Below are 9,768 nucleotides of genomic sequence, written 5' to 3' on the forward strand. Positions count from 1 at the left end.
CAGAGTTGACTGACTCTGAGTTTGAAAACTCTGAGTTGACTGACTCAGAGTTGACTGACTTGGAGACTCAGTTTGCAAACTCAGTTATCAGTTTTTTCCGAACAGCTGATGAAAGTTTGTTCAATCAACTCCGAGTAGTTGGACTCAGAATCAGGTGCGATCGTCACGACCATTAAAAGCCCTAAACAATGGAGCAAAGACATTACGATTCATCATGGCAATGGCAACAAACACCGTTAGGGCTTCATACTTTCCGGCAACAGAAATTGATGTGTTCCTACAAGCATATGCGACTACGAGCACATTTTCATCAAGAAAAGCAATACAGCTGCAGTGGTAAAACAGAGAGACTTGGCATAGAAAATCAGAAAACAGCTGCCAGAGTTAATGTGTACGACTACATTTAAATCATTTCAATTCAGGATAAGTACAAAATATTGTCAGCAATATAATTTTGTTCCTTTTTAAGGAAATAATAGTTTTGTTGACGAAATGTTAACAAGAAGTCTTATTTTATCATCCTTCACTTTAAAAAGGGGGTGGAGATCGCAGGGAACTCTGAGTTTCCTGAAGAAAACCTGCCCCAGACCAGGTTACATTTACAGACTCAGTTGCCATAGTGATTGATTCTGAGTTCAGCTTAACCCGCTTCGTACAACGGGTTTGGTTTAACCCACTTTCAGGGGTTTAAGTTATCTCTGTTTCTGGAACCAGAAACTCAGAGCCTCCATAACCGAAGTGTTGCTTCAATATGTTATCAGCTCAAGTTAACATGGAGCCGTTAATAACAATAATATAGAATGATCTTGCGGGCCGGATAAAATTACCCAGAGGCCCGGTTCAGGCCCCTGGGCCTTGACTTAGACACGTATGGTCTGGATTCTTGACACTTTTAATTTAAGGGTGCATTTGTCAGCTATGTTTTTTTTTTGTTTTTTTTTAAACACTGTTTAAGGACAGAAACGTCGCTGAAACAGCTAAAAAAAAGGTCAGAAAATTCTCATTTAGAACAATCATGGATGGAAAAAGCTCTTGTGTGGGCTGTACTGTGGCATAGTGGTTAGCGCTCTTGCCTCACAGCGAGAAGGCCCCGGTTCAAATCCTGGCTGGGACCTTTCTGTGTGGAGTTTGCATGTTCTCCCCGTACATGCGTGGGTTTTCACCGGGGACTCTGGCTTCCTCCCACCGTCCAAAAGCATGCTTCATAGGTTAATTGGTGACTCTAAATTGCCCCTAGGTGTGAATGTGAGAGTGAATGGGTGTGATTGAGGCCCTGAGACAGACTGGAGACCTGTCCAGGGTGAACCCCGCCTTCCCCCATCAGTAGCCGGGATAGGCTCCGGCACCCCCGCGACCCCGACAGGGACGAAGCGGTCAGGAAAATGAATGAATGAACAATCTTTTGTTTTTCTGGTTGTCTAGTCTAGCTCTTCCTCTTTTTAGTCTTTATTTTACTGATGACAGTTATGCCTGATTATAAAGTGTAATGAGGTAGCCAGGCTGGATCGGATTTACGATAATCATTTAGTGATAAAGTCATGGACACGTTTTTAAAAGGCAAAATGTGTAGAATCATGGTGGCCTCTAAAGGCTCCAGCCCTTCACAGGAACCAAAATCCAGTGTTTGCCTGAAGAGTGACAGAAGTTAATAAAGATCAACTGCCTGTCATGTCTGAAAAAACAGTCTGGAACTGAGAGAAGTGATTCATCATCCTGTTTGTTTAGCAAAACATGGAAGCAGAAACTGCCAAAGGAAACCTATGTACCGGCTGCCTCACTGACTGCTACTCAGAAACGCTCAGGTTGTGACCTGGAGACAAAACTGTTGATGACGGTCTGGACCACCGCTGTCACTTCATCTGCTGTACTTTCTGACACTTCTAAAGAACAATGGCCTGAATGAGGAGGATTTTGACTGTATGGAGCAACCATTTAAACATGTGTCATGTGTGACTGTGGTACAGCTGATAAACCTGCATCAATATTTCAATCCAGAGAATCGAAATCTTTTATTGCTCTCCCCAGTCTGCCTGTACTGTGTCCTAACAATGTCATGATGGTAAAAAATGTTGTCAATAAAAAGCTTTCTGAGAAAGAGGAATTCATTGAGTAGATTTGATATTTAAATTTCTATAAGAACATTAAAAAGACAAACATGTTCAATTATTGTATTTTAGTACTTGTGTTTTTGCATTTTTTGCTACTTTTCAGTACTTACATTACATTTTAACCCTTTAAAATGTAATGTAAGTACTGAAGCAGGAGCAGCTGACGCTCCTGAAGCGGCTCATGCCACTTTTCTCCTTCAGAATCTACTGGAATGAAAAGTTACAGTATGTTAAAGATTTTGTGTTTAGACGTCACTGGCGACGCCTCAACATTAATGGGTTAAAGACATATTTTGTACAGAATAAGGCAATTTTCTTCCCATATATGAACAATTTTAGAAAGTGTCTGTTCACTACTGTACAGTCAGTGCATGAACAAACTTAAACTCATGGTATGAAACACAGTCTTAAAAATTCCACTCTGATCATCTTTTGATCTCTTGTAAGATTCTTAACAAGTGGAATTTAGATAATTATGCTGTTTTTAGCCAAAATCAGAAAACCTGTTGCTTTCTAGGACATAGTTTCTGCAAAGCAGCAGGAGTTCAATAGAAATTCCCCTCTGAGTTGTTGGCGGGACTATTGGCGTGGAGTAAACCTGCCCCCACATCCCGTCATCCATCGGTTTACCCTTTCTCCTGCTATCTTAGAGCTCCTCACAACCCCAAGCTAACATTAGCGGTGCAACAAAAACAAACAAAGTGGATGATCAGAATGTAGCAGAGCAAGGAGCTTGTGGCTCTCCCGGTGGATTTTCTACATCATGACAACAAACTTTTCCCGTAGACATTTTTATTGTCTGCTCCTGATTCACAATTTCCATAAAAAAAAAACCCATGACATTTTAAGCTTAATTTATACAGTATGTCCTCCATCCTCAGAAAAAAACATCACAAGAACATGTTAAAAAGACAAAAAATACATGGATTATGTAAAGTCTAAAAATCTAAATAATTAAATTCATTATCTTTTCCTTTCAAACAACAGATAGACACTGTTGTGCAGCGCAGTATAAGAATGTGAGCTTTAAGAGTAGGCCTGTAACGAGTATCCGGGTGCTCGGGTATTCGCGATCTGCTCCCAAAAATTCGAGTACGGATATTCGTGACGTCCAAGATGGTTGATTCGCTATCTTAATAAATGTAGTAAATTGTAGTAAAATATGATCAAAATATCACATGGGAACCATGTATTTTTGCTCTGAAATGCAGATTAATATAGGATCTTAAGTTTACCAACTAAAACAAACCGAAAGAGCCGCGGTACTGCCAACGGAGGTAAACACACCTTCGTGACGATGAAGCTTCCGGTTTTCAAAGTAAAACTAGCAAGAGCTTTTTTCTGTTCAAAAACTGAGACTGAACTTCCGCTCACAGGCATAACTTCTGAAACAATGAATTAGCTTTAACATCGGAGCTTTAGCTCCAGTGTTTACATTCTTTTGACTATGATAACTCTTCAACATTTGACGCAATTAACGAAACTCCAGCTTATTCTGAAGAAACAGCCTCGCGCTGCTGAAAGACGGATGTGATCAACGTGAATCAGCTGATTCTGCAGCAAAAAAAAAAAAACAAAAAAACTTTTTTCATACAAGCTCTGCACCAATATTTAATGCTTAGAACGTAAAATATTGAAGAACTTTGAGGATAGAAAACTGTGGAGAACATTTTCAGATTCTGTTGTTAAATGATCCAAAACAGCAGTAATTTTTATCATTTTTATGTTGTTTTACTGTTGAACCAGAAGATTGATAAAAAAAGTTTAAAATGACAAACAACATTTCTTTCCATCTGAATCTTTGTGTTTTTTAATCAGTTTTGTTCATTCTGATCTCCTGTTCTGAATTAAGGTATAAATGATGATTAAATACAAATAATTTAAATTTAGGATCCATCCAGTAAATAGACATACACATAGCAATAAACATTATATTAAAAAGTAAGAATCGTGATTCAACTCGTGAATCGTTGACCTTGATTCGTGAATAGAATCGGATCGCCACCTAAGTGATGATCCACAGCCCTATTTAAGAGTATTCTAGTAAAAAACACTGACTGTAGATCACTTCCTACCATCCTTTTGCTCACCCTATGTGACCGTTTAAACATCAAAACAGAAATTACTAAAATTAAATTAGAAGCAAATCACCAAAATTTCAAAGCTGTTATTTATTTAAATTGTTAACATTTTCCTTCAAAGCTAAAGAGCCATGATAGAGGGATGAAGGGTTGCTAGTGGCTCAGAGCCTCAGGTTGCACATCCCTGCTTTAGTAAAACTCCTTGTGCATTATATTTTTTACACTCTTGACACCTGCAGCTACATAGATCGGTCAAATGCATTGATGAAATGTTAACAGCAGCAGATGGGATGCAGTTTGTTTATGCAGAGAAGCTGCACAGCTGCAGTTCAGACAGATGCGTCTCATTGTAGCTCTGGTTAACCTGGCTTTGTATTAAGAACAATATTTTACTCCAGACTAACTAACTACTACTACTAACTACTAACCATTTTAAGTAGTTGGGGGTCAAATAAATCAAATCACATGATCTAAAACCCAACTTAAAACTGTTTACGCAACCCTTATCAACAACAAAGCCTTTTCAATGAGAGTTTAACGGCGCTGTGGAGGAAGTTGGTTCCACTCATCCTTGTGAAATGATTGTAGTTCATCTAGATTGGCTGGTTTCTGAGCATGCACTGTTTTATTTAAGGTCACAGCACTCCGTCACGATCAGATTCAATTCAGCATTTTGAGTAAGTGCAGAGTGCGAGGTATTTCGGTGTTCTCCTTAACCCAGTCAGACATGGACTTGTTGGTTGTAAAACCAGTGCTCTTCATCTGAAGGTCACAGACAATTTGCTGAAGATTCTCTCTTAGATTTTTTTGGTTTATGTTTTTTAAAACATTAACAGCAAGTTTTTGAGGTTTTGAAGCAGAAAAAGAAGCCCAGACTCTTATTAATGCCATCACCATATTTGACTAATGATAACATGTAAGTTTTAGAGACTAATGTCTTGAAAAAGTAAAACTGGTGCAGTGTGTGGTCAGGTCTGGATGAGGCAAAAATGCAGTTTTAGTTAGAAGAGACTAAAGGAAAGTGTTTACAAAAATATGCCAAATAGCAACCTCTCCAACAGCTGACCCGCAGTTTGAAAAAGCTCAGGTTTGGTTTGGGCTTGGTGGGCCAAAGTTTCCTACAATTCCTCCTTCTACAATTCTGAAGCATCCACTTACAGACAAATAAATCCGTGAAGGTCTTATATTTCCTCGTCTGAGCTGGTATCTGGCTCAAAACTGTGTGGCTACATAGCTCTGACATTGCTTGCCGTTTTTCTGCTTTGCTATTTTAGTTTGGGGTTGTGTGGTTCTACTAGCTAGCAGGAGAGAGTGTAAACAAATGGTTCATGGAAAACTAGTGGAGCTAACTTCTGTGCCAACAGTTCCACCCATAACCCAGATGAGAATTTATGATGAATAACTGCCACTCTGCAGAAAACATGCTCTAACGAATTATAAAGGTTCCTTGATGTTGACTAAAAACTGCATCAGCAAACCACTGGAATGATTTTACAATAGAAAAAGTATTGGGACCTTATTGTAGTTCCTCTGAGGCTCGTGTGTCTACCTTTATGGACGTCACGAAACTGGAATGTACCATTGTTGTGCGTGTGGTAAGTATATTGTGAAGTATTTGGAAGAACATTGAGTTATATCAATCACAAAATCAAACTCAAATCTGACACAAATTGATCAGGGTTGAAAACTTAAAGCAAATACATTTCTACAATAAAATACACATAAAATGTCATAATTACTGAACAAAGTTACAAAAGTTTTAGTGTGTCTGTTCATGCAGTATTACACAGCTCTAGACTGATCATCAGGACGTAAAGACACGCCAACATTTTTTTTCTGTCAGATAATTTTCTCCATTTCTCTGAACAACCTCTTGGCTGGTGTTCTGACTTCTGTTCCTTCGTTTACTCCACTGTTAGCACAGACGACGTGAGTGCTGTGGGTTTGTTTTCCAGGCCTCGGGTGGCTGGAGGGCTGCTGTTTTCCTTCCCACTGTGTGACTGACGGCTCTTTATCAGTGCACTTATCATGTGAATGTCAAGGACTTCCAGAAAATCCCATTTTCAGGTGATTGATGGAAGCCAGTCAGCTGCCAAAGAAGCATAGAGAAAGAAAGAATGGGTCAGCGAGGACAGAAGAATTCACATCAGTAAAATGAAAACACAACAGACTGAAAGTTGGACTGAATTCATGTCCTAGCAGGTTGTCATGATACTGCTCATACTTTTCAATCTAATAAACACACTTCATGTATACTTTTTCAGTATGGTTTTTGACAAAGGACAACTAAAAAGCAGGCGGTTGGCTGAGCAGATCAATCACAGTTAATGTTCTGAAGCTGTAGTGGCTTAACACCTGCAGGGAGTAAGTGAAACAAAAACCTGAATCAGGGTAGTAAGAAACAACTAACAAGTTTTCCCATAAAAGGGTTCTTGCTGGTCAGATGACAGAATGACAGGCTGAAGAACCCTTGAGGAGAATGGATGGCATGGTTGGTGGGAGGAATGGCTAGCTCTGGAGGAGGATAATAAGAATGTTCCATTCTTGGCCTAAGCTCTCAGTGCCGAACTAATACAGTTTTGATGGTAAAAAAAACTCTTTATGAAGTTGCAGATGGATGCTGTCTACATTCCCAGAGGAAGATCCTTGTTGGGATCAATCCATCTAAGTGAATGAAAGCAGAAAGGAAACCACATCTTTGCTTCAGAAACTGGAGTAGTTTTATACCAAACTCATCAATGTCTTTAAAACAGACTCCTGTATTTCATGCTGCAGAACTAATTCCAGTCATAAAGAGTAGCCATTATTGTCTTGACAGCTTAGGTTACAGGAACTTCATTGAATGCTGCTGGTTTGATTATGAATTCAGATTTTCTTCTTCTATCCATCCATCCATCCATCTTCTTGACCGCTTCTTCCCTTTCGGGGTCGCGGGGTGCCGGAGCCTATCCCGGCTACTGAAGGGCGAAGGCGGAGTTCACCCTGGACAGGTCGCCAGTCTGTCACAGGGCCTCAATCACACACCCATTCACTCTCACATTCACACCTAGGGGCAATTTAGAGTCACCAATTAACCTATGAAGCATGTTTTTGGACGGTGGGAGGAAGCCGGAGTCCCCGGTGAAAACCCACGCATGCACGGGGAGAACATGCAAACTCCACACAGAAAGGTCCCAGCCGGGATTCGAACCGGGGCCTTCTCGCTGTGAGGCGAGAGCGCTAACCACTGCGCCACCGTGCAGCCCTTTCTTCTTCTAATTGATGCTAATGCTAACGCTAGCTTTCCACGACGGGGATGAGACGTAGATCTGCAGAAGATCTTTTCTGTCCAGTTATAGTTGATTACATTTCTGAGTTCACAAAATCACTAAAACAGAGATAAAGTCAGACAATTTCAACGTGTCTGATGATAAAGAAAAACTAATAACTGTTGTTATTTTCTGACGTAGCTCCTCTTTGCTGTTGATCATAACTGTGTCTGATCCTGCAGGATAATGAAGGGAAACAAGGAGAAGAATCATTTGTAAAATGAAAACAAAAAATATTCCTATTAAAAGCATTCCTATTTTTACCCCAATTACCCCTTAAAATACCCCAAAAACAACAAGTACCTCTGATTACAACTACATTTAGTCTTAGTAGCAGTTAAAACACTCACGGCCAACATTCAGCAATCCACATCTTAGCTGCTCCTATTACATGGGGCCAACATAAACTATCAGTTTTTGTGCTGATCGCATTTAAAACTCGTGTGAATAACATCAACCAAAACAGAACCAGTTAGAATAATATCTGTTCCAATAAAAGGTCAATATTTTCAATAGAACCTCAAATATTGAAGGATTATTCAAATTTGTATTTAGATTTGTGAACGATCTAATACAGGAAATGAAAATACAGTTCAGCAGGACATTCATGAATAAATATTGTACATTTTATGTTACAATTGGTAAGGTTACTTTTTATAATTTATGTAAAATTGTATCAAACAGTGTTCAGCTCTCAGCTTTACCGTTCTAAATCCAAACACCGGATGTTAATATTCTCATTTTTGGCCCCGTCTCCATTTTGTCTGACCTCACTGTGAAAAAGGTCTGTTAAAAACCTGTTTAGTTCACTCATCTCGTTGTTGTTGTTACTAAGACAGCTCTTCTGTCTCTGAACAAATGTTCCAGGGATTCAGTCATTGTCTTCATTGTCCTTGAGCTTTAACAATTACCAACAGTTATATTTTTTTAAAGAACAGATGTTCTGGTGAATCTGTTTCATCCTCCAAAAAGTACAGTTATTTTTTTTCTTATCACAGATGTTCCATTGGTTCTATGATTGGCTTGTTGTTTATCTCTTGTTTTTGAAGCAACTAACTTATCTTCTAACAATTGCAGTGTTAGCAACACGTGATTGAAATAAGTCCTCTGTCTTTCAGCTATTTCAGTCTGCTGTAACAGACCATGGCGGCATGTGTTATGAAAACCGGGCTCATAGACACAACAACCGGGCTGTGACACCAAAGTCCATCAATAAATGTGACATTCACAACCTCACTTCAGACGAAACATCGTCTGTCATCACTCTTATCAATAAATGCATCTTCTTAACATGAATGTGTTCATGTTTTCTCCATGCTGGGATTTCATCTCTGCAGCTGAGTTTTCTACTTGAGAAATCGAAGAACTTTATGTTGTGGTGACATGTTTGGACTCTAAAACAATAGATATCAAATACTGACAGTCTATGAGAAATGGACAGAGTAACCCCCCCCCCCCCTACAAACAGGAAGTACCTGCTGGTCCCAGAAAGCTGAAACTTCTATAGAGAAATAAAGCAGCTGTTGCTCAGTTCCTCTGTTTGTCAGAATAACCATTCTTCTTCTGGTACATTTTCTCGCTAAAGTTCTCTTAATGGTTTTTAAATATTTTTATGGTCTTGAGCCTACTTATTAACATGACTTTCTTTAAGGACCCCGAGGTCCTCCGGCACCGGCCTCTCAGTTGTTCGTAAAGTGAGGACCAAAACACATGGTGAGGCCTCGTTCCACCTCGCCTCTTTAACAGTCTGCCAGAGAGCCTCAGGGCCGCAGAGACCGTAGAGGTTCTTAAGAAGAGGCTCAAGACTCACCTTTTTAACCTGGCTTTTACATGACTTTTGTTTAATTGTTTAATTTTATATTTTCTTTTCTTTTTATTAATTTATTTATTTGTTTTTATTTGAGTCATTTAATGGTTAATTTATATGCAAAATGATTCTTCTAATATTCCAACCATGTTTTTTTTATTATTATTTTCACAGTTTTAAGTGTATGTTTTAATCCTTCTTAACACTTTTTCTTGGTTTATTCTTTTACTGCAGTGCTTCCTCACGGGGATCCTCGGTTCTGGGCCCTCCTGGCTCTGCCTGCAGGTGGGCTGTTACTGCAGTGCCCGTTCTCGTTGGGGTGGCTGGGGTCTCGCTCTGTAGAGTGAGTCCTGCGCTGCCTAAGCTGGCCGAGCGCTGCAGTGATGACCACTGCGGCTGGGCTGGACCTTGGAATAAATGGATCCTAGTAATGCAGTTTCTGCACAGCAGCACAGAGCCAGACT

The sequence above is a fragment of the Oryzias melastigma genome, linkage group LG2 (assembly GCF_002922805.2).
Source record: "Oryzias melastigma strain HK-1 linkage group LG2, ASM292280v2, whole genome shotgun sequence".
NCBI lineage: Eukaryota > Metazoa > Chordata > Actinopteri > Beloniformes > Adrianichthyidae > Oryzias > Oryzias melastigma.